Below are 25,790 nucleotides of genomic sequence, written 5' to 3'. Positions count from 1 at the left end.
ACTACGTTATAAGGGCATTCACACTCTCCTCCTGCCAAATGTGTTTTTAACTTTTTAGTGTAACAGACTAACACAGCTTAGATCTTTTGTCATTGATTCTTTCTAAAACTTTTTTGTCAGGTTATAACTAGTACTTGTTTGATGATGAACAGAGGGCACTATGGGAGAATTTCTGGTTTTACAATCAAGGCCAAATAAGATAGACAAGACCTCAAAACTTCCCCCAGCTAATGAGAATTTATCTCTGGATTAATACAGATTGATCCATTCTTCAATTTCTCAGAGCTGACACTGAATTACAATGGCCAGGGCATCCAGAGTTAAACCAAACAGAGGTTGACAGTGCAGGAATAGGGTTATTTTATAAGGTCATCATGCATACTCAGATCACTGTCTCAAGTACAGTGCCATCCTCAGTTTACTTTCCTATTTAGCTGCTTTCTGAGAGAATGGTGTGAGAACACAATTTTAGAGCTTGTGGTCACTGTGCATACAGACATATGAAAAAAACACAAGTTTAGAATGATGGTGTCTGATAATACACTTCCTGTTGCAATATGCAGTGTGGGTAAAGTTTTTTTTTTAACTAAAATATGCTAATGCTTGGTGGTTGGTGGTAAGAAATACATACATAAAGAAAACAGTGCTTCAATAATAATATTACATTTCCAGTATTATGGGAGCTCATATATTAACCCTGTACTAGCAGACACCAAAATGACTGTAAATGACAGATAGCAAAAAATTCTGCAAAAACACCAAAGACCCATAACAATAAAATAGAGTAAGCGTACTTACAAGGAGATTGAAACACAGCAACACAATGCCCCTAAATAATTGTGTCTGTGTAATATAGATATTACATTATAAGGACACTGCAGATTGCCGCATTCATCAATTTGTCAGAGTTGATACTTTATTTTATTGGCCAGGACATGCAGAGTTAAACCAAACAGAGCCTCACATTGCAGGGATAGGGTTATTTTATAAGGTCATCATCACTTTGTCATGAGTACAATACCAACATCAGTTTACTTTCCTGTTTAACTGCTATCTGAGAAAGAATGTTGTGAGAACAGTTTTAGACTTTGTGGACAATATGAATATGCACATAGAAAAAAACCCAAAAACATAGCTTAGACTGAGTGTCAGATAACACACTTCTTTTATGCAAATGCAGTGTAGTGAAACTTTTTCCTCTAAGATATGCTAATGCTTATTGGCAAGAAATACATAAATTGAGAACATTATCAGTTCTGCAATTATAAAATATTACCAGTAACATGGTCATTCATGAATTAACCATGGACTGGAAGAAACCAAAATATTCTTCAAAAACACCTAAGAACCATCACAGTAAAACATAGTAAGAACATTTACAAGGGGATTGTAACATGGCACTGAGTTATATAGAATAACAAATATGTACAAAAGATGTCACTTTATAAGGAAGGACCATAATCATTTTAAAGACTATATATGTTTTAGAATATCTTATCATAACAGATAACAACAAACATGGAAGTAGGGAGAGCCAGAGCAGTGTGTGTACTCAAATATGAAATAAAACAGTGCAGTGTAACTATGTCAAGTTTCAAAGTCAATTATATTTCTATAGCACTTTTTAACAACAGCTATTGTCACAAAGATGTCAGAGTCCAAGCCCACAGTGAGTAAGCCAAAGGCAACACTGACAACGAAAAACTGCCCAAGAATCCTTGAGAGGAACCAAGAATCAAAAGAGAGCCCATCGTCATCTGGTCAACACCGGACACCACAACAGCAAGAAAATAAGCAATAATGAACAAAAGCAACAGAAGTCTATTCCAGGTTTCTAGGAGACTAGTCTGGGTTCACTGAATGTAAGTTTGTTTGAAATGCATGTAGAGCAGGAAAGAACCAGGAAAAGTCGCCCAGTCAGTATAGAGCTTCTCTTTGTTTGGGGGGAGGAGTCGAAGTAGAGGAGGTGTTCAGGATGTGGGAGGAACCACAGCAAGTGAGGTTCTCCATCAGCACCCAAAGTAACTCTGATTTATACTGTACACCAATATGTACAAACTCCTTAATGAAAAGGTAAGGCTTCTCTAGGGTATTACGACCCCGTCTAGGCTGTGAGGCCATAATAAGGAAAATAAGTACAAATGGCTAATGTAATGGAAGTTGTGAAAAAGTGAGCAGCAACAAAACAAACAGAAGCACAAATGAAAGGTTTTTTTTCAGTGTATTTTACAGAGGTTATGATTCATAAACAAACAATCATACTGGTGCAAATATCTTCATGAGTGACCCAAGCCAAAATAACAAACATAACCCACATTTAAATAAAACTACACACTAACTAATCCTAACAACACAAGAAACATACAACAAACTTTCCTAACTCCCTAACAAAAAACAGAGACAATACCCACACCCAACTAAAATAAAAGTCACTCCCTACCACCAGTGTCCAACACCAAAATACCAAAAAAACAATGTTTACACTATATATATATATACACACACGACTACCGAAGCAGTAGGGGCGAAGCCAAAGATGAAGTCCAAAAATTGGGGAAAACAAGGTCATACACAAAACATCATACAAATGTTCAATTCAGCAAAACAACTCCAAACTAACTCAGTCTCCTTTGTCTCTATCCCTCTCTTCTGGGAAGGGCCTTTAAATAGGCGACACAGTGGGCTGGGAAGCCCGGCATGGAACTGGGCGGAGTTTCAATAAGGGTGGAAATCCTGGCAGTGGATCTGGAAAACACACACACACACACACACACACACACATCTTTCCGTAACAAGGGTCAGACGTTAATGGAGCACAAATGAATACTGGCAGCCAACTATAAAGGAAAAAAAAGACAGAACAGGATCTTGTAAGTTTGATGGCCAATGAGATTTTAACTTATGAGGCATAACATAAAATGAGCCTTTTGTTAGTTATGTTGTAGTGAGTCTTCCAATTTATAAGATATAACTTTTCATTTTTCACTGACAGCTTCCTCCTGGTTCTTTAGTTTATAATTCCACAACACATGTAAGTTATTTTCTTGAGCCACACCCAGCCCCACTGACCCCATTAATATGTGATTAGTGCCACCAGTTCCGTGTGAACTTCACACTCTAAACCTCCAGCAAACACAGTGTTACTCTACATACATTTAGCCACTGTACTGCCCCCATGCAGCCAATCGATTCATAAGCTATAAAATTCAACACTGGTCTCCCCAGACACTAAAGTCATACTCTGTCATATTAATTTGTTTAATTGCTTTATGTAAAGAGAAGAATGATGAGATACTATCATATTTGTCTAATCATAAACAGTATTAAGATCTGTACATCTTGAAAAGCACTTTAATGCCTTTTATACACTTACATCTATGACATATTTTACTAAGAATGTTTCTGTCTCTGCTTAGCTTCCTCTGTTTCATATCTGTGCTGCTAATATAGTTTATAGCTGTAGTCTAATTATGGCATCATTGACACACATGCATGAAGCTATTGTGGTGGAGATGTATCAGACATGCAACATTGCACTGCTGTAGAGGAGGAGGAGAAGGCAACTCACTGTCTCTGTGTTTGAGACTAGTAGTCATATTCTAAATAAGGATCATAATGACAGTAATGTTCACTAAGCATTGTTGATCATTCCCACAGCCACATGATGCTGAAGAGCTGAATTATGCTGCCATTCATTTCAATGAGAGGAAAACCAAAAGAGGGCAGGTGAAGAGAGGACAGCCTGAAGACAGCATGTACTCTGAAGTGAAATGTTCAGATCTTACTGACTATCATCTAGATTATTAGCTCTCTTCCCTTCTATAATCCTAAATGAAGTTTGGATACATTATTTCTTTACTGGCACATTCAGTGTTATAAAGGAGGTGCTGTGTAATTCTGTAATCTTTTTATTTTCTTTATTTTCTGTTCATCTGCTTTCTGATATTTAAGGTATGTTGTGTTTCTGTTAGTTCATTCCTGCTTCAACAATAAAGTGCCATATGTCTTACAGAACCACTCTGCTCAAAACTGGGTGACTGACTGAATAAATATGGTATAAAGTTGAAATCTTAATAAAGAAAAGTAAACCTTTATTGAATATGCACTGACCCCTGAACCTTATTTTTCTAGTTTGATAATAACATGGGCAAGTTTTCAGATTAAGTGAAGGGCCTGTGCATTTGTAAATATTATTATTAATCTAAATAAATTTTATTGGAATAAATTGTGTCATTTGTAAATTATTGAATATTATATGAACACACACAAAAACATGTATGAATGAGGACAGAGAGTAAGTTAGCATATATAAATTAATAATTTAAAAATGAAACATTTATTATTGTAAATGGCCTTGTGACAGGTTCATGTAGGGTGGGAGACAGAAGTGCACATTTGGAGTGTTCTGATACTCCATGAAAGAACAAACACAAAGCACAGAGGTGAGTTGGTAAAAAGCTTTAAAAAAAGAAAAAATAAAGGCAAAAACACATGCGCAGAAACAAAGCACAGCACTGGACTAGTGTTCCTGTGGGCTTACATAGAGGGAGAAACAAAAAGGATAACAAGTAACAGGCATGTATAATCAATAATTAGTGGATTGGAAATGGGGGACATATTTTTTTTGTGTGTGTGTGTGTGTGTGTGTGTGTGTGTGTGTGTGTGTGAGAGAGCGTTTCTGTGGTAGTGGGCATGTGTTAAGGAAAAACTCTCAAAGAACATGAGTAAGAAACCTTGTGAGGAACCAAGACTTGAAAGAGGAGGCCATCATCCTCTGCTCAACACCGGACATCACAACAGGAACAAAATAAGCAATAAACTAAATCAGTATTAAGAATAAGTAAGTAACAGAAGTCTATTCCAGGTTTCTAGGAGTCCTAGTCTGAGTGTAAGTGTATTTAAAACCCATCTGGCACAGAAACAGACCCAGGAAAAGTCACCCAGTCAGCCTAGAGCTTCGCTTCTTCGGGGGGGGGGGCATAAAAGGGGAAGTGGGAGGAGCCACAGCAACCAAAAGTAACTGTGAAATACAGTACAATGACTTAGGCTGTACTCATATTACACCAATTTGTCCAAACTCTTTATACAAAAAGTAAGGCTTCTCAAGGGTCAAAGGTTAACAAAGGTTAACAAACTATATGAAAGAAAAGACGCTAGAGGATCTTGCGAATTCTGGTGGCCAATGAGATTTTAACTGAGTTCAGCAAGAATTTTGTTTATTTTGAATTATTAATATTTAATTCCTCATCCAACTTATTAACATAGACCTGACTGAATTCTTTAGATCATTTTTAGGACTTTACACAGGACCAACAAAAGTGACATATCATAGACTTATACAGTTCATAATCCCAGAATATTATTCTTGTTTTGTCTCTTACTGTAAAATTAAATATGATATGACATACACAATAAAACCTTTTTAAACTACTCTGACTGTTGTCATACACTTTTCAATAGTGTTCCATAAATAGTGAAGATCACTCTATTACAGCATTAGCCAATCACGCTTCATCAGGCATGGATAGATTGGACAATAGCACAGGAGGAGGGGTGCATTTTTTTGAGTGGCTCTACTATTGTCTATAAAAAAAAGTTCACTCTAGCACTAACAATCTAAGATTTAGAAAAAAAAAGATAACTGAATAATAATAAAAATAAACCTTTTTGAGCAATTTTGCAAACAAGACTGTAAGCAAGATTTTTACATCATTTTTTTACCATCATGTGTGGTAAAGGTAAAGTGTAGTATATAACAACACTTCCTGTCTTGTTGGCGACTGCAGTTCAAACCTCATTGGGTCAAGTGCTCTATGCTGTATCAATAAGAGTCCTTGGGCAAGACTCCTAACACTACAGCTGCCTATATTAAACATGTTTGAAATTCTAACTCACTCTGGATAAGAGTGTTTCCCAAAAGCATAAAATAACATACATGCATGTTTGGTATAAACATGTTTTAAAAATAGATCAGGCACTGATAGTGGCCAAACAAGGTTGTGAGACAACAACAGAACAGGACCATGTGACTTTTGCCAGCCAATGAGATTCTGAGTCATGAAACACAAAAGTTGATGAAGTTTAGTTATTTTCTTGCTTCTTTCAAACCGTCTCCTCTGAGGTCAGAGCGTTATGCTGCAATAATGATACCAGTCTGGATACTTATATTTTTGAGCTACAAGACATGTATGTTTCTAAATATTTACTAGTGTTCATAATTACATGTGTTATTGGATTCAATTTTGCCTACATTTTTTTTTCCTTATTGGTCTGACTATGTTTCATTTTATAGGTCCTGTGCAAACTACAAACCTTGCTAATCAAGCAAACCTGATGCAACCTGGAGAAAATATCACTCTTAACTGCACATTTAAAGAAAAATATGATGACAATACGTGCATGTGGTACAAACAAAGACTGAACCAGGAGCCTCAGCAAGTAGGAAAAGTGCTAAAAAATAAACAGGCCATACCTTCATCTCCATTCAGCAACTCCACATTCAGAATGATTTGGAATAACACCACAAACTCTCTGACTATTCTAAATCTTACTGAAGATTATAAAGGAACGTACTTCTGTGCAGTGACAGACGAAACAATGATTCTCTTTTCCTCTGCTACATTCGTCAATGTGACAGGTAAATAAGTTGTTTCCTTTAAACGTCTTAAAATATAAAACTATACTATAACTAAAACACAGAGCACTTCTAATCTTAATGTTAAATCTACTGTTATATTATGAAGTAGAGAACTGAATGTCTTTGTTCTGAATAAATACAATGATTTTTAATCTGTGGATTGCAAAGTGCTCTAAGATAATTAGATAATGCTAATTATTTAGTAGTACAGTTGTTTAAGCATAAGAGGGAAACCATGATGAACAAAAAGCAGACACTGTGTGTTTTTATTGAACAGCACATGCAGGGTTAAACCTAACAGAGTCTACCAGTAGTGGAAAAGGGTCAGGAACCCCAAAAACATCCCAGTCAAGCAAGTATATCTGTACCTTTTTGCTTTAAATAAAGTGATCATCATAGAAGCTTGCTCTTCAAGGTTCTAAGCCATAGCCACAAGTGTTTTATAAATAAAATGCCTTTCTCATAAAAATCTAGCTTGACCATGTGAAAGATAACAAGAAAAACTAAGAGCATATAATATTTTTTATAATTACCAGAATATCAAGGTTTATACACATCATTGCATCATAATTCAGCATTAGAGTTTATTCCTCAAGCAATAGCTGACTTGAGCCTTATTGTTAGACAAGAAGAAAGCTCTCTCTCTTTTACACACACACACCTCTCCCACTTTTCTCTCTTACTAACACACACATGTTTGTGTATTAAGGACAAAATTCTTTGTTGGTGGACTAAACTTAATCTTTGTTCATTTATACTTTTACATCTTCATTTTAACTCATAGCAGAGCTGTGTAGTTAATGTCTGACATAATGGTGGCATAACAGGGTGCTCAGGATGACCCTTTTTAAATGTTTTAATTATGTAGTGATCTTCCCTTGAACTGTGCTGGTTATAGCTGTCTGATTAGCGTCTGATCTCTTGGTTGCATACCACACACTTGCACTTTAATTTGTATATTCAATTATTTTATAAAGATTGTTCTACAGTAAAGCCCGTGGGTCCTGTAGTGATCTGTCTTGGAGCAGTGCTGGGAGTGTGTGTGGCTGTTATCATTGCTCAAGCCATAATCATTTGTAAGATGAAAAACTCTGAAAGTGGCAATGGTAAGTGTTCATAAAGGGCAGGAGGTTTGAACTCTTCTAATTCATGACTTTGAATATTAACAATATTGATTAAAAAAAATAAGCAAACATTTTGGCATGGAGGTAATATTACCTGATCCAATTACAATTAATACTTTATTTTCACCAACCACAGCAAGACCTCAAGAAAGAAGTGTGATGGAGAAAACCACCAATCAGGTACAACTTGTGCAGTTTGCTTAAACGACTTTATTAGTAACACTTTGTTCTCCAGGTTTATGCTCTTCATCTTAGTTGTGGCATGCATCAGTTGACATAAAAACTCTGACTTGATGCTTAGCAACGTGCCTATCATAGATGACAACAGTAGACAACAGTGTTAGGGGTTTAACCTGATACATCAGATTTTATCTCGCATTTTGTGCATGTTTTTAATTGTGTTGTTTCAGACATAGCAGGTGATGTACACAGCAGAAGACAAGTTGTTGTAATATTAGTCAAATTCTAAACAATGATGAGATTTGTGAGTCATAAAAAGCAATTAAGTGCCATTTATTCCATTTAGATCTATGATATCTTTCACTAAGAATGTTTCTGGGTCTGCTCAGCTCAGCTTCCTCTGTTTCATATCTGTGGAGCTGATATAGCTTATAGCTGTAGCCTAATTACAACATCATTGATATTCATGCATGAAGCTGTTGTGGTGGAGATGTACGAGACAGGTAACACTGCACTGCTGTAGAGGAGGAAGAGAAGGCAACTCACTGTCTCTGTGTTTGAGACTAGTAGTCATATTCTAAATAAGGATCACAATGACAGTAATGTTCACTAAACAATGTTGTTCATTCCCACAGAGACATGATGCTGAAGAGCTGAATTACGCTGCCATTCATTTCAATGGGAGGAAAACCAAAAGAGGGCAGGTGAAGAGAGGACAGCCTGAAGACAGCGTGTACTCTGAAGTGAAACGTTCAGCTCCTACTGACTATCATCTAGATTGTTAGCTCACTTCCCTTCTATAATCCTAAGTGAAGTCTGGACACATTATCTTTATTCCCTGTTCATCTGCTTTCTGAACTTTAAGGTATGTTGTGTTTCTGTTGGTTCATTCCAGCTTCAATAGTAATGTGCAACATTTGTCTTAGAAAACCACTGTGCTCAAAACTGGGTGTCAGATAAAGAATATCCACAATGTACCCATTCTGTTGTGCTTACTTAGTTATGACTGTTGATTTTCTGACCATTATATCTGCTCTTCATACTACAAGATTGCATTGTGCCTGTTGTTTTGTTGCTTAGCATTTGATATTAAATTTCAGATATAAATATTAACATATATAATAATTTATTATTATTTCTTCTTATTATTATTATTATTATTATAGATAATCAATATTAAATTTGTTGTTGTAACATTGAGCGGTAAGGAGGCAGATGCATGTGTGGAGAAGAGATTTAACTGGGGCAAATCCAGAATCAGAGTCGTTAATGCAGTCCAGGGTCAAAGAGCCAACACGGAGAGCACGGGGATACATGAATAAATGGAACAAGGGCTCAGACACACGAGTAACTAAACACAGAGGCTAGAACTAAACACACAGAAGCCAACAAGGGAGCAGGTTATAACACAGACCGACGCTAAGATTACACAATGGCGCAGAGTAACAACCATTAGAATAAACCTGCAAACACAATAAACTAAACACATTCAAATAAACAGCACCTAAAACACAAGCCTCAAGACAGGGTTTAAATACGAGAACCAAAGGTAGAAACGAGGGACAGGTGCAAGCAATCGAACGAGGGGTGGAGAAAATGAAACTAATGAACGGAACTAAAAAATACAGAACCTGGGAGAGACTGATCATGAGAGATGTATACTTTTTTAATTTCATTCTATTTAATACTGTATGATTTCTTTTCTCACCATACTGATTCATATTACAACATCTTTTTTTTTTTAAATTTGTGGTTGTTTTATTCCATCCTAATTCATTTCCTCTACCAATGATCAATAGCCTTTTACTAACTATGTGCTTCACAGATATTGCCGTTTGTAAATCTATAACTACCCAAACATTTTGCATAGACAAAAATTGATTCAACGTATACTGAATAATTAGGCTGTAAAGCTTAATAGGCTAAAAAAAGAAGAATAACACTATATTGAATATGCACATGTAACCTTCGACCCTTATGTTTGTAATATGAAAATAAAGCTTAAGGGCCTGTGTATATGTAAATATTATATCAGTATATGTTGTGTTATTTTCTAAATTACTGAATAATATGAATGTGTGCACATAAACAAACTCAGACATTTTAACACTATCACAGCATAAGTAAATACAGTCTGATAGTCAGGAGAGTGGGAAATGAATAAATATGTATTAATAATTTAAAATATTTATTTTAAACACAATAATAATAACATGAAACTTTGATTTTTGTAAATAGTGTGACATCGTGAAGCTGCGGTAAAACGTGAGTGATGAACTTTTAATGGCAGAATGCAGATTACAAAGAGAAACAGAGAAACAGAAAAACAGAAACAAAAGCAGAGAAACAGGCTTTGCAAAGTCTCTGCACACACTAGGAACCTTCAATGCAAAACACTGAACTCTGGCCTTTGTGGGAGATAAACCTCTGAATTATGTTTAACCCTCTGACATCTCGGGGCATTTCCTCTGTTTTTACATATTATTTTAAATTCACTTTAAAGGTTTTTACGTATAACATGATATCCATATGTTTCATATCAAAGTGAGGCACATGATGTGTATCTTCCTCTATAATATAACTTCTATATGTAACCTCTCATGGGGTCTTTATTCTTACTATCGACAAAACTGAAAAGGTAGATTCTACAGATTCAGAAAATGTTTGATCCATTTTTCTAAACAATGATTTTAATAATATATTTGCGATACGACACACAGGACGTAACAATACTGGTGAGTCAGATCCTAGATACCAAAGTTATCAGCTCCTCCCGCTGTGCTGTGCTGTGGTTGCCGTGTGTGCTCTTTGAGGGCTGGATTCCAGCGAGGGTCTGCCAGTACCCCATCACCCAAAAGCGCCCACTGGCGCCAGAGTGCCAGGATGGATGGGTACAGTGGGAGGAGCTGATGACTTTGGTATCTGATATGTGACTCACCAGTATTGTTACATCCTGTGTTCTTTTGGTGTGGCTGTGTGTGTTCCATTCCAAATCCAGTTCCATATTCCATTACAGAGTTCATGTTTGCAGCAAATCAGGAGCCAAGACTCCACCCACCCTGACGAGTAATAAAAGGAGGAAGAAGGTATGGCAGTGATATTTTTGTGAGATGTGTGTTAATAGTATTTGATATTTGAGTTGGTGTATGACCTTGCTTCCCATATTGGTTTTGCTATTGTATATTTGTATATATTCCAATTTTGATCCTTTTGTTGTGTTCACTGGTAAATATGGAGTGACTGCCATTTCGTTTGGGGTGTGGGTTTGCTCTGTATTTTCCAGTAAGTGTAGTATTTTCTTTTGTCTCTGTAGGTTTAGTGAGTGTATTTTTGTTTCTAGTGTGTATTTGTATGTTATTTTGGCCTGGGTCACTCCTGACGTTAAAGTCCAGTGTCACACTATCTCTTGTATATATCACATTTTCCATTGTACAATATATTGTATATCATTGAACTACTTTGGTCTGTTTCTGTCTTACTTCTTTTCCACCACACATTTGATTTGCCATTTTCCTCACACTTCCTGTTATGGCCTGTACCCTAGTCGAGGTCGTAAGGGTATCCAGCTCCTTTCTTCAGGCCCATACCTCTCCCAGTCCTCCAGGTACTGAATCCTTACTCTGCACATCTGGAGTATATTAGATAACTTGGATGTTTAAATTATAACATTCATTTTATGGGGTTCTAAAGTCCCAAGAGTGTAAACTGGTTCTTTTTCTTAAGTTTCATAAATTAATATCATGTGAAAATCCCAGCAGAAAAGCAGTTTCTGAAATACTCAGACTAGCATGGCTGGCATGAGCTGTTGCACACACTCATCCACACTTGCATGCACATAAGTGTCTAAATGTATAAGACTTGTACACTAGATTAACCTGTCAGTTACCATGACATCCAGCTCCATGTTCTGATATGTTTTTCTCCTGTTTCCATCACCGTCCTGTGTTGTCATTCCCCCTACATTATCATTTCCAGATGTTGTTTCTTTTTCACTATTAATAAGGCTGTCAAGTTGATAAAGACAGTTTCAAAAGGAAGACAGAGAGTCATATTTACATATATTCAATTGCCAGAAACATTGAGTATTGTTCTGTTCTTTTTGTTTGGAGTTGTAGGGGTGGGTGTTGTGTTTTTTGCCTTCTTCTATTTCTGTTTTTGTGAGAAGGTTAGAGTGATGCATTTTATTTTCTTTTGTTTTAGGGAAGTTAGCATTTGAGTTGCTATAGTACATTTTTGTTAGTTGTGTTGGCATAAAGCCCACCCTGAAAAAAACATTCCTGTTTAAATTTGCTTGTTGTTGTTGGTTGTAGTATATATTTTTGTATCTATGTTTTCATGAATGTAAATGAAAATAACACATCACTGAAAACCCAGTATATGGTAGTGGTAGCTCAGAGTTTAAGGTACTTGACTTGTAACTGGATGGTTGCTGGCTCAAGCCTCACCTGCTACCCTGAACAAGGCCCTTAACCCTCAATTGCTAAAGTTATCCTCAGTCATAATTGTATGTCGCTTTGAATAAAAGTGTCAGCTAAATGCCTTGAGTGTAAATGTTTGGCATGTGTCGCCATATTTCTTTTTTTTATGTTGCAAACTTTTTGGTCCTAGAATTTGAGCTCACAAACGGTGCAGGTAACAGGGTTGTAACAGCACAAAAAGCTGTTGATTAATGTAATGTTTAGCGGTAAGGAGGTGGACAAATGTGTGGAGAACAGCGAGATTTATTCATGGAAAATCCAAAATCAGAATCATTGTCTTAGTTCTGGGTCAGCACGGAGAGCATATGGATACATGACTAACAAACAAAAACACAAAGGCAAATGGGAAAGCAGGCTATAACTAAGGCTAGGAAAACCCTTTGGGATAAACAACACAGGCTAACAAAAATGAAGGCTTTGGAACACCGATTCAAGAAATGACTACAAGGAAACGCATTCACAAATTAATTCAATGAACAGTAAAAACACTGGAATCCAGACAGGGTTTAAATACATTAACGTAATACTAGAAACGAGGGACAGGTGTGGACAATCAAATGTGGGGAGGAGAAAATGGAACCAAAAAACACAAGACAGGGAAAACACCGAACACGGGAGGGACTGATCGTCATGATAAACAAGCATGTGGTTTGTTAGAGAGAATATATGTGTGACATGATAGAAAAAGTCAGACACTTGCAGACCTTTAAAGCTTCTTTATTCTCAGTGGTGTAATCCATAGTCATAGTATGTAACAGAAGGGGGATCAGAACCATAAAATACAAGAAGACAAATCCAAATGACATCCAAATTTACAATTAAAAACAGTCTGAGGCAAAACCAGAGAGGCACAAGAGACACATAGACAAAATCACAAGGAGCAGGCAAAGGAAACAGTGCACAGTTTTGGGGAAGTTCTGTTTTCATCCTAATTTAGGTTTCAGTACAAGCTGCACAATATCACAGACAGTCTGAGATCTCTCTTTAAATGTGACTGGGGCCTTGTTTGATGATGGATCCAGTTACAATGATGTCTTTATTCCTCTAAACAATAAGCCGATTTTAAAGTTTAAAAATGTTGCAGATTATTGTTTTTTATTAAATGTCTTGGGAGTCATTTTTGAACACAGGAAAGCATTATGGACAAAGGGTACAATAGCAGAATTTCTGGTTTTACAATCAAGGCCACATAAGATAGACAAGACCTCAAAATTTCCCCCAGCCTATGAGAACTTATCTCTGGATTAATATAGATTGATGCATTCATCAATTTCTCAGACCTGACAATGAACTATATTGGACAGAACATCCAGAGTTAAACCAAACAGAGCCTGACAGTGCAGGGAGACAGTTATTCTATAAGGTCATCATGCATACTCAGATCACTGTCTCAAGTACAGTGCCAACCTCAGTTTATTTCCCTCTTTATCTGCTTTCTGGGAGAATGGTGTGAGAACACAGTTTTAGACCTTGTGGTCACTGTGAATATAGACATAGGAAAACAAAACACATACAAGTTTAGACTGATAGTGTCTGATAATACACTTCCTGTGTTCATATGCAGTGTGCTTAAAGTTTTGAACTAAAATGTTCTAATGCTTGGTGGCATGAAATACATACATAAAGAAAACAATGCTACAATAATAATAATAATAATAATAATAATAATAATAATAATACATTTCCAGTAACATGGGAGCTCATATATCAACCTTGTACTAGCAGATACCAAAATGACTGTACATGACAGATACCAAAAAATCTGCAAAAACACCATAAGACCCATAACATTAAAACATAGTAACATTATAGCATGGAGACATTGTATAAGAAAATAATTTTTAAATAAAGATGTTACTTTTTATAAGTTACACAACCATTAAAAAACTATATATATATATATATATATATATATATATATATATATATATATATATATATATATATATATATATATATATTAGAATATCCCATCATAACGGACAACAAACAAAATCACATGTAAATGCATAACAGTAAGTCAAATTTCTAATTTGTATTTATATAGTACATTTTACAACAGTCATCATCACAAATCAACCTTAGAGATGTCTGAATTCAAGCCTGCAGTGAGCAACCAAAATGCAACAGTGTTGAGGAAAAACTCCCAAAGGGCATGAGGAAGAAACCTTGAGAGGAAACAAGACTCAAAAGAGGAGTCAATCATCCTCTGTTCCACACCGGAGATCACAGCAGGAACAAAAGAAGCAATAAAGAATTAAATCAGTATTAAGAATAAGTCTACTCCAGATTTCTAGGAGTCCTAGTCTGAGTGTAAGTGAGTTTAAAACCCATCTGGCACAGAAACGACCCAGGAAAAGTCACCCAGTCAGCATAGAGCTTCTCTTCTTGGGGGGAGGGCCACAAAAGGGGAAGTGGTCAGGATATGGAAGGAGTCACAGCGACCAAAACTGTGAAATACACTACAATGCCTTATGCTGTACTCATGTCTACACCAATTTATCCAAGCTCTTTATATTAAAGGTAAAGCTTCTCAAGGGTCTAATGTTAACAGAGCCAAAATGATCTCTGCTGGCCAATAAGACTATATGAAAGAAAAGGCAGTAGAGGATCTTGGGAATTATCTTGTCCAATCAGATTTTAAGTGCAGCAAGAATTTTGTTTATTTTGAATTAGTAATATTTAATTCCTCATCCACCTTATTAACGTAGTCCTGACTGAATTTTTACATCATTCTTAGAACTTTACACGAGACCAACAAAAGTGACATATCATAGACTTCTACAGTTCATAATCCCAAAATATTATTCTTGTTGTTTTGTCTCTTACTGTAAAATTAAATATGGGACAACATATAGAATAAAACCTTTTTAAACTACTCTGACTGTTATACACTTTTCAAGAGTGTTCCATAAAATAGTGAACGTCACTGTGTTACAGCATTAGCCATTCACGCTTCATCAGGCATGGACTGATTGAGCAGTAGCACAGGAGGAGGGGTGCATTTTTTGAGTGACTCTACTATTGGCTATAAAAAAATCTCAGCTATAAAAAAAGAACACTGAATAATAATAAAAATAAACCTTTTGAGCAATTTTGCAAATAAGACTGTAAGCAAGATTTTTATAACCATTTATACTTGCTTGCATGGTATAGTGTAGTAGGTAACAACAATGCCTGTCTCGTTCGCGACTGCAGTTCAAACCTCATTGCGGCAATTGTTCTACACTTGGGCAAGACTCCTAACACTACAGTTGCCTGCCTGAAAGATATTTGAAATTCTAAGTCACTTTGGATAAGAATGTCTGCTAAAAGCATAAAATAATGTATGTTGGGTATACAAGAGATCAGGCACTGATAATGGCCAAACAAGGTTGTGAGACAATAACAGAACCGGACCATGTGACTTTTGCCAGCCAATGAGATTTTAGGTCATGAAACACAAAAGTGGATGAAGTTTAGTTAGTTTGTCATTTGCTTCTTTTAAACCGTCTCCTCTGAGGTCAGAGCGTTATGCTGCAATGATGATACCAGTCTGGTTACTTATATTTTTGAGCATCAAGACATGTATGGTTCCAAATCTTTACTAGAGTTCATAATTACATGTGTTACAGTACTTTTTTGTTGGTTTAATATTCAATGTTGGATTCAATTTTGTCGGCCTTTTTTCCTTATCGGTCTAGCTCTGTTTCATTTTATAGGTCCTGTTCAAACTATAAACCTTGCTAATCAAGCAGTCCTGATGAAACCTGGAAAAAATATCACTCTTAACTGCACATTTAAAGCAAAATATGATGATGATACTTGCATTTGGTATAAGCAAAGACTGAAACAGGAGCCACAGCAAGTAGGATATGTCCTAAAACATAAAGAGGCCATACCTTCATCTCAATTCAGCAAATCCACATTCAAAATTATTTGGAATGATAACACAAACTCTCTGACTATTATAAATCTTACTGAAGATTATAAAGGAACGTACTTCTGTGGAGTGACAGATGGAACAATGATTCACTTTTCCTCTGCTACATTCATCAATGTGACAGGTAAATTAATTATACACAGAGCACTTCTAATCTTAATGTCAAAGCTACTTTCTTTTATGAATTAGAGAATTAAATGTCTTTGTTCTGTATAAATACAATGATTTTTACAGTCTGTGGATTGCAAAGTGCTCTAAGATACCCATGTTTTTAATAGAACCTGCTAATTCATTAGTAGTACACTTGTTTAAACAAGTGAGGGAAAGCAAGATGAACTAAGAGCTGACACTCTTTTTTATTGACCAGGACATCGACAGTTAAACCAAACAAAGCCTGATAATAGAAGAAGAGGGTTGGATCCCCCCAAAACATCCCAATCAAGCAAGTATCATTGTGCCTCTTTGGTTTAAATAAAGTGATCATCATAGAAGTTTGCTCTTCAAGGTTCTATATGAGAGCGACAAGCATAAAGGAACTGCCTTTCTCATAAAAATCTACCATGACTATGTGAAAGACACCAAGATAAACTAGGATTGTACAGTATTTTATTTAGTAGATTATTACCTAAGCAATAGCTGACTTGAGCCTTATTGTTCTTACAACAGAAGAATGCGCTCTCTCTCTCTTACACACACACACAAACACACACACACACACACACACACACACACACAAACATTTGTGCATGCAGGGCAATATAATGAACCTTTTTCAGGCACATAATTTCATTTGTGTGGGCAGACTAACTTTATCTTTGTTCCGTGTAGTTAATGTCTGACATAATGGTGGCATAACAGGGTGCTCAGGCTGACACTTTTTCACTTAAATTTTTGGATTAATATTCTTAAATTATGTAGTGATCTTCCTTTGAGCAGTGCTGGTTATAGCTGTGTGGTTAACGTCTGATATTATGGTCAAATACCACACACTTTTCACTGTGATTTGTATGTTCAATTAACAAACCTTGCTAATCAAGAAGTCCTGAGTCAACCTGGAGAAAATATCACTCCTAACTGCACAGTTACTGTCTGATAACATACCTTGCAAAATCTGATAACATACCTTGCATGTGGTACAAGCAAAGGCTGAACCGAGAGACTCAGCAAGTTGGATATGTGCAAAAATATAAAGTGGCCACAATTCTTTCTCCATTCAACAACTCCAGATTCAAAATTATTTCAAATAACACCAACACTCTGACTATTTTAAATCTTACTGAAGATTATAAAGGAACCTATTTCTGTGGAGGGACAGATGGAAAAGTGATTAACCTTTACTCTGCTATGTTAATCAATGTGACAGGTAAATAAGTTATTTATTTTAAACGTCTTAAAATATAATGCTACTGTTATTTTATGAATTACAGAATTAAATGTCTTATGAATAAATAAAATCATTTTTAAAGTCTGTGGATTGCAGTGCTATAAGATACCCATGTTTTTGAATAGAACCTGCTAATTATTTAATAGTACACTTGGTTAAACATGTGAGGGAAAGCAAGATGAACTAAGAGCAGACACTGTGTGTATTTTATTGACCAGCATGTGGAGATTTAAACCCAACAGAGAGTACCAATAGTGGAAAAGGGTAGGAAGCCAAAATACAACACAGTCAAGCAAGTATATTTGTGCCTCTTTGCTTTAAATAAAGTGATCATCATAGAATTTTGCTCTTCAAGGTTCTATATGATATACACAAGCTTTTCATGAAGAATGTGCCTTTCTAGAAAATTCTGTTTTAACCATTTAAAGGACACTAATATGAACTAAGTGCTTACCATATTTGTTTTATAGTTCTAAAAGTGATTATATATATATATATATATATATATATATATATATATATATATATATATATATTGAACATCTTCATTATTCTCTCTCCATATATATATATATATGGAGAGAGAATAATGAAGATGTTCAAAATTGTAGTGAAGTACACAGAGGTCCTTCCTCAGCTGTACAATCACATATTAGATAACATATTTGTTAAAATTATAACATTCATTCTATGGGGTTCTAAAGTCCCAAGGGTGTAAACTGGTTCTTTTTCTGAAGTTTCCTAAATTAAATTTATGTGAACATCTGAGGAGAAAAGCAGTTTCTGAAATACTCAAACTAGCATGGCTGGCATGAGCTGTTGCACACATTTATACACACTTGCATGGACATAAGTAACTAAATGTATAAGACTTGTACAATAGATTAACCTGTCACAGTTACAATGGCACCCAGCTACATGTTCTGATACTGTTACATGTTCTGATACTGTTTATGTCCTGTCTCCATCATTGTCCTGTGTTGTCATTCCCCCTACATTATCATTTCCAGGTGTTGTTTCTTTTTCACTATATCATATATTTACGTGTTCTAGTATTTCTTGTCAGTTGTTGTTGTCTCTGCCTTGTTACACATATTTTGCTTGTTTGTCACTTATTACTGCTGTTAAATCCTGTCATGTTTTAGCATGTATGTTTTGTTACAGTTTCATTCCATTTGTGTTGTGTTTGCTCTGTTGTTTTGTTTTCCCTAAAATACCTGACTCACACTTGCATCCTGTTCTACATCTCACCCTCCTTATAAAATCTATGGTTGATTATTTTCAGGTGGTACCAGTTACACTTGCATCCTGCACTGTATCTTGCTCTGTCCATTCACATAAGCTATGAATGATTATTTTTGCCTGTAGTTTTTCCATGAAAGCTTCAGCTACTTATGTACAACACTATGTTCATTATGCATGTCTGTTCCATGCTGTAGATATTCACTACCACCATGGTGTGCTGGTCATTAGCATGGGTCTGGCACTGGCTGTGTCTGTAGTCTGGAATCTCACTGTTTGCTCCAGCAGCTGGACAAGGAAGTGCTGCAAATGTGAGTTAATTCAGCACAACAACACTGTCAGTGATTTATTATCACTTGGTTGAATATCTGACATGTGTTCATTTTTTTTTTTATAAATTTCAAGGCAAAACATCTCAGTCAGACTTCAAAGATGGAGTGAAACCACAAAGCCAGGTATGTTACTATATGCTTTTTTGACTGTACCTGGATCAGTTTTAATTTAACCAAATTCATGCAGTTCAGTTGCAATTTTTTTTCTTTGTTACCTATGGGGCTGCAACACAGCTTCCCTTGTTTGTGTGAAAAGGATCCCGGTACTAAAGAGTTCTGTTATTACAGGTCTCTGAGGACAAGATGCAGAAAACAGGGCATCAAGAAAATCAGTATACCCATGTGAGATTCTGGCCTGTTTGAGTACAGGCCAGTTTAGTGTTCAGTTCAGCACATAAAAGAAAATGGATCATACTGAGTGGAAGTATCGTCCAGAGTGTGGGTATAATATTATCACTTTCCTATAGCCTTTTAGGTATCTTGCCAACATGGAGTGTTACTTCTGAGTTGCTTTTCCCCCTGTGCTGTAGGACTGTAGCACTAGTTTACTGTACACCCCTCATGCTGACATGGTTATACATGTAAACATTTTTCAATAAAGTTAATTTCATTTTCCATAAATTTCTTTTCACTGTTACCATGTTACACTGGTATGTTTTGCACACAATCCTTTACAAAGCTCTACACATGTACTCTGCCGACACGTCAAGTGCACTGACCTTTTGGTGGCAAGAACAGGAAGTCCTGAGTAGTTCTTATCCTGTTTGTATGTGGCCTGAGCTAAAATTAATAACAAAAAATCTACAAGAACTAGTGTAATGTGCAATTAACCTCATTTGTGCTGTACTAGTGTAATGTGCTATTAACCTCATGTGTGTAAAAAATCCTGAGATGGAAACACCTGTAATTATTCCGATAAAATCAGGCCCTTGCCAGATATACAACACTCTCCCATCTGCTCTGTGAAAGAGAAACACTGTTTGTCTGTATATGGCTCAGTTCACCAACAAACAGACAAATGTAGACACAACAGCTTGTGTTTACACTTGTATTAATAAGTGGATAATCCCTGTCTCTATTATCATGCATGCCCAAGTGCATGCACAAGTGCTTTGCTATCCAGGTTGGCTGCAAGCCAACTGAATGTGTGATACTGACAACAGGAAGTTTAGTGGTAGTCTTTTTTGAAACCTAGAACAATTACAAAACCAAAAACACACTTAGACCAACCTCAGTCAAATGGATACTTCTATAAATAAAAATCTTTCAGTAAATGCTATAAGTTGATCAAATTTGTTTGCATTTACTTGGAATAATCTTTTTTTTCTATGACAACAGCAAAGCTGGGCGTGTTTACATCAATGTGAGTTTTGGTTTCCTTTAAAAACCCTGCCTTTAAAAAACTGTCACTGCAATGAATCACTGAATCACTGAGACTAAAACGTTATATTGTGCTTCATGAGATATACACTATTCACAACCTCTGGGTAACTAAAAAGAAACTAAAAGAAAAACAATATTGAACTACATCATATCAATGTGTATAATAGTCAATAAATGTGAGCACCACTTCTAAATGTGATTGTGGCCTGATTTTCTGTTGGTTGTTCTTGCTACTCTATAAGAAACAGAAGAGCAGATAATGATCTCTCACCTGGAACAGGGTGGTGGAGGGGTGCTGGTTGGATTATATTTCACCAGAGGTGCTCAACTCAAACCACTGAGTTCTATCACCTTATTCAGCATCAAAGAGTGCTGCCTGAAAGCTGAAAATGAAAATAAACCTTCCAAACATCATATCAGTTTAATAATAAATCACTTTTATTTGCCAGTATGTGTTTTTGGCACTGGATTATTTAGTCTGTCATGTTTGAAAACTGCTCCAGGTATCACACAGGAATGCAAGGGTCATTAATATTAATTACATACATTACACAGGGGAAATATATTCAAAACAATAAAAACAGAAACATCCAAGCTATAAAAGTAAAAAATATCTAAGTTCAATTTAAAAACACATCCTGTCCTCTCCTCATCCCTATAAATCATCTTGTCTGTGTAAAATAGATATTACATTATTAGGACACTCATACTCTCCTCCTGATAAATGTGTTTTTAACTCTTGAATTCAGCAGGTTATCACAACTTTGAGCTGTCGCAGAGTGCAGCAAGAGAGTCATCCCCCCCCCCCCCAACACACACACATTGCACCTGCTTCTCCTCTGAATCACCAGATTACTAATCACCAGCACTTGTGCCTTATTTGCCTTCCTATTTAAAGCCCATGGTTGCTTTCCCAGAGTACATTGCTTGCTGACAGCACCTAACATGATGTCAACTGTATCCTTCTCTTTGCTGCCACTGTGCTGTGAATTTCCTACCAGCGTATTTGTTTCTATTGGTTATGTTTTGCCATTAACCAGCCTTGTGCATTTGTGTTTATCTTTATTACTATAGAGAATAAAAATTATCCTAAACTGCACTCACATCTCACTCCCTCCCTGCCACTGTCACAAGAGCTTTTGTGACAAAATAAAAATAAGACCTCAAGACTTCCTCCAGCCAATGAGAATTGATATCCTGAGTAATACAGACTGGCACATTCCTCAATTTTTAAGAAATCAAACTGTATTGTATTAGCCAGGACATGCAGAGTTAAACCAAACAGAGCCTGATAGTGCAGGCATAGGGTTATTTTAAAAGGTCATCATCACTTTGTCATGAGTACAATACCAACATCAGTTTAGCTGCTATCTGACAAGGAATGATGTGAGAACAGTTTTAGCTTTTGTGGTCACTGTGAATATGCACATATGCATGATAGTGTTTGATATTGCACTTCCTTTATGCAAATGCAGTGTGGTGAAACCTTTTTTAAATATAGATATTCTAATGCTTAGTGGCATGAAATACATAAATAAAGTAGATAAATTAACAGTTCTGCAACTATACAACATTACAACTAACGTTGCATCTCATGAATTAACCATGGACTGGAAGAAACCAAAACATTCTGCAAAAACACATAAGAACCATCACTATAAAAGATTATAAGAAAAGTTACAAGGGAAATGTAACATAGCATCAAGTTAACTAGCATAACAAATATGTACAAAAAATGTTACTTTTTAATAAAGGGCCATAATCATTTTAAAGACTATATGTTTTAGAATATCTTATCATAACAGATAACAACAAACATCACATATACATGCAGAAAAGATAATAAATTAAGTTTAAAGTGGATACATGTGGAAGTAGGGAGACTGATGTGTCAGAGCAGTGTGTTTTCTCAGATATGAAATAAAACAGTACAGTGTAACATTAAGTCAAGTTTCAAAGTCAATTTTATTTATATAGCACTTTTTACAACAGGTATTCTCACAAAGCAGCCCACAGTGTCTGAGCCAAAGGCAACATTGACAAGGAAAAACTACCAAAGAGCATGAAGAAGAAACCTTGAGAGGAACCAAGAATCGAGAGGAAAGCCCATCGTCCTCTGGTCAACACCGGGTATCACAACAGGAAGAAAACAAGCAATAATGAACAAAAGCAACAGAAGTCTATTGCAGGTTTCTAGAAGTCCGAGTCTGGGTTCACTGAATGTAAGTTTGTTTGAAATCCATCTACAGCAGGAAAGACCCAGAAAAAAAAAGTCACCCAGTCAGTCTAGACCTTCTCTATGTCTGGGGGGAGGAGACACAGAAGGGGAGGTGATCTGGATGTTGGAGGAGCCAAAGCAACTGCAGTAATGCATCAGCAGCCCCAAGTAACTGTGATCTACACTGCAGTGCCACAGACTGAACTCATGTTTACATCAATTTGTACAAACTCTTTAAGGAAAAGGTAAGGCTTTTCAAGGGTCAGAGGTTAATGGAGCCCAAATGATCTCTGGCGGCCAAACTGAGTATAAGGGAAAAAAAAAAAGACTGAATAGTTTATTGTAAGTTTTGATTGATAATGAGATTTTAACTTATGAGGCATAACATAAAATTAGCCTTTTGTTAGTTATGTTGTAGTGAGTCTTCCAATTTCTAAGATATAACTTCATTTTTCACTGACAGCTTCATCCTGGTTCCTTAGGTTATAATTCCACAACACATGTAAGTTATTTTCTTCAGCCATACCCAGCCCCACTGACACGATTAATTTGTGATCAGGGCCACCAATTCCATGTGAGCTTTGCACTCTAAACCTCCAGCAAATGCAGTGTTACTCTACATACATTTACCCACTGTACTGCCGCCATGCACCCACTCACTTAATAACCTATAAAATCCATCACTGCTCTCCCTAGAGACTAAAGTCATACCCAGCCCCACTGACACTATTAATGTGTACTCAGTGCTGACAGTTCCATATGGATGTTATGAACTACACCACCAAGTATTCCCCAACACAGCAGTTCCATACTCGTCCCCACAGTAACTAAGGCCAGGTCCAGCCTAACTAGTATATTTAATGAATGCTCAGTGGCACCAGGCCCATTTGCATTATTCATTTCCCCATCTAGCTTGTATTCTTCTCACCCACAACCACTGAATAGTCCCTTCAGCTACTTCCAATAATTCCTTCAGAGCTACATTTAGTTTACAAATCCTAAAACCAAATTCCATAAACAAAGATGTGGTGGTGAGTTGTTACAAACAGGACCAACAAAATTGACCAACAACATTCCATAGACTTCTGCACTTCAAAATCTGAGAAAATAACTCTTGCTGTTTGGTGTCTTTACAATTAAATATGAGACAGACTAAAACACTATATAAAACTAATTAGAACCTTTTTAAGCTACTCTGACTGTTGTCATACACTTTTCAATATTGCTCCTTAAAATATAGAGCACCTCTGTGGTACAGTCTTTTCCAGTCATGTTCCATCAGGTGTGGTTTGAAAGGACAGTAGCACATAAGGAAGGGCACATTTTTTTATTTAGTCTTCTATTGGATAGTAAATTGGATAGTATCTGCACTCAATTTTTTTTACAATCTTGGCTATGAAAAAAGATAAATAATAATAAATAAAAAAATAATAGAGCAAATTTAAACACTATAAACAAGATTGTCATATCACCTCTTTCTTTGAGTGGTGCTCTGTTACTTTAACTTAGATGGATGTTGGGCTCAACCTTTTTTTTTAAAGATCAGACACTGCAGGTGGCCAAACAAGGTTGTAAGACAACAGGACAGAACAGGACCATGTGACTTTTGCCAGCCAATGAGATTTTGAGTCATGAGACCTAAAAGCTCATGAAGTTTAGTTAGTTTGTCCCTTCCATTAAATATGTAAATATAATGCTTAGCAACTAGCCAGTCATAGACATGACAACATTAGATGTTAACATTAGCTAATGATTTTAATTAGCATAGTACGACATGTCCCCCATAATAGAAAAGTCCAGATTTGAATATATATATATATATATATATGTATTTGTTTTTATTTTTATTTTATTTTTTTATTTTTTTATTTAATTGCTTTGTTTCAGACAAAGCATGTTATGTAAAGAGAAGAATGACGAGCTACTATAATATTAGTCTAATAATAAACAGTTGCTTAAAAAGCAATTTAATGCCTTTTATACATATAAATCTATGACATATTTTACTAAGAATATTTCTGTCTCTGCTTGGCTTCCTCTGTTTCATATCTGTGGTGCTGATATAGTTTATAGCTATAGTCTAATTACAGCATCATTGATACACATGCATGAAGCTATTGTGTTGGAGATGTATGAGACATGCAACACTGCACTGCTGTGGAGGAGGAGGAGACGGCAACTCACTGTCTCTGTTTGAGACTAGTAGTCATATTCTAAATAAGGATAAGAATGACAGTAATGTTCACTAAACGTTGTTCATTTCCACAGCAAGATGATGCTGAAGAGCTGAATTATGCTGCCATTCATTTCATTGAGAGGAAAAGCAAAAGAGGGCAGGTGAAGAGAGGACAGCCTGAAGACCGCATGTACTCTGATGTGAAACGTTCAGCTCTTACTGACTATCATCTAGATTATTAGCTCTCTTCCTTTCTATAATCCTAAATGATGTCTGGATACATTATCTCTTTTCTGGCACATTCAGTGTTGTAAAGGAGGTGCTGTGTAATTCTGTAATCTCTAAGACTCTATTCCCTGTTCCTCTGCTTTCTGATCTTTAAGGTATGTTGTGTTTCTGTTGGTTCATTCCAGCTTCAACAATAAAGTGCCACCTTTGTCTTAGAAAGCCACTGTGCTCACAACTCGGTGACTGAATAAATAGGTTGTAAAGCTTAAGAAAGAAAAGTAAAACTATTGAATATGCACTTGTAACCCCTGACCCTTATGTTTCTATTTTGATAATAACATGGCGAAGGTTCCAGATTAAAGGATAAGGGTCTATGCATTTGTAAATATTATTATTAAACTTAATAAACTTCATTATTTTAATATGTTTTGTTATTTTCTAAATTAGAAAGATAAGAGGTAAGTTAGGCAGAAGGTAAGTTGTTAT

The 25,790-nt window shown here is 36.0% G+C and overlaps 1 long non-coding RNA gene across 1 annotated transcript; it reads left to right on the top strand.

The window, feature by feature from the left end:
- The first annotated feature begins 6,154 nt into the window (after positions 1 to 6,154).
- Positions 6,155 to 6,994, top strand: LOC118242252. The gene is made up of 3 exons (XR_004776708.1): positions 6,155 to 6,186; positions 6,293 to 6,637; positions 6,915 to 6,994. It is a non-coding gene; the product is annotated as an uncharacterized LOC118242252 (long non-coding RNA).
- Positions 6,995 to 25,790: the final 18,796 nt, after the last annotated feature.

Source organism: Electrophorus electricus, chromosome 12 (genome assembly GCF_013358815.1).
Source record: "Electrophorus electricus isolate fEleEle1 chromosome 12, fEleEle1.pri, whole genome shotgun sequence".
Taxonomy (NCBI): Eukaryota; Metazoa; Chordata; class Actinopteri; order Gymnotiformes; family Gymnotidae; genus Electrophorus; species Electrophorus electricus.
The sequence above is the reverse complement of the archived record's forward strand: the minus strand, read 5'-3'. Positions and strand labels throughout refer to the sequence as shown.